We start from the raw sequence: 1389 nt of genomic DNA on the forward strand, positions 1-1389 counted from the left end.
AAAGAAAATATAAATATTTACATGTAATAATCAAGTAGATTGTTTTTCTAATTTCATTTTCAAGGGTTTTGAATTAATACCAGAAAATTGAATAAATATCAGAGAAAAGAGAATTACATAGAAATATATCTTACAGGGATTATATTTGTTTTATTTTCATTTAAAAGCAGCACTTATTACTAAAATGCAAGTAACTTGAAAACACAATTTTGTTTCAGGATATACAAAAATAAAAAAACATGAGAAAATGATAATAAAGAATCAAACAGGGTATCTGGAGGATCCACAACACTATGCACGCAAAGACTCTTAGACATACACATAAATAGACATAAACTCAGACACACGTACATATACTCACACATGCTCACAGACCCACAAACACAGACACACACACAGGGACACATACACACAGAGGCACATTTCCAGACACATACTCACATATACTCATAGGCACACACATACACACAGAATCATATGTGCACGCAGGCACTCATAGGCTCACACACTGGAACACACAGATATATAAATCCTCACAGACACACACACACAACCCACCCAACTCTCCAGAAGATGTGCTTTCTAAATCAGTCTAGATTCCTATAGTCATCATCTCAACCATAGTGAATCATGTTTACATAAATTTTCTGTAAAACATTCAGTTATTTTCTAAGACTGATTTCTAATCTCCAGTACTTTGTGAATAATGATGCTTAAAATTAGTGGCTAAGGCACTTGACTGCTAACCAGAAGGCTGGCGGTTCAAACCCACCAGCCACTCCTCGGAAGGAAGGTTGGGCAATCCCACTTCCGTAGTGATACTGCCTCGGAAACCCAAGGAGGGGTCGCTATGAGTCAGGGCTGACTCGACGGCACATAACAACAACAACAACAACAAAATTTTCATGATATATTACTAACTTGAGTAGAATGCAATGAAACCTTGGACAGAATTTTGGTGAAAAAGAAAAAAAAAAGGGAAAGATGCTAATGTAATTGTAAGAAGGAAGAGAACCTAATAGAAATATTTACAGACATAAATTGGAAACTAGGGAGTTTAAACGGAAAGAGGGTGAGAAACAGTGTCATGTGTTGTAGAGATCATCATGCAATAATAAAGCATTAGTCTTAACTGTTTGCTAGAGTAGCATTAGTGAGTTCTAAGGGAACTAACTGATAAGACTAACAGGATATGAAACTGGGTCAAATGAGATTATGGAAGTAAATTGCCCATCTCCCTTCGCTGGAAGAGCTGGTGGGTTTGAACCACCAGCCTTCTGGTTAGCAGTCAAATGCCTTAGGCACTGCACCACCAGGATTCCATATAAATAGGAGCTCTGGTGGTGTAGTGACTAAGGCATTTGACTGCTAACCAGAAGTCTGGAGGCT

The sequence above is a fragment of the Orycteropus afer genome, unplaced genomic scaffold (genome assembly GCF_000298275.1).
Source record: "Orycteropus afer afer isolate SDZICR_OR568_19922 unplaced genomic scaffold, OryAfe1.0 scaffold00782, whole genome shotgun sequence".
NCBI classification, from domain to species: domain Eukaryota; kingdom Metazoa; phylum Chordata; class Mammalia; order Tubulidentata; family Orycteropodidae; genus Orycteropus; species Orycteropus afer.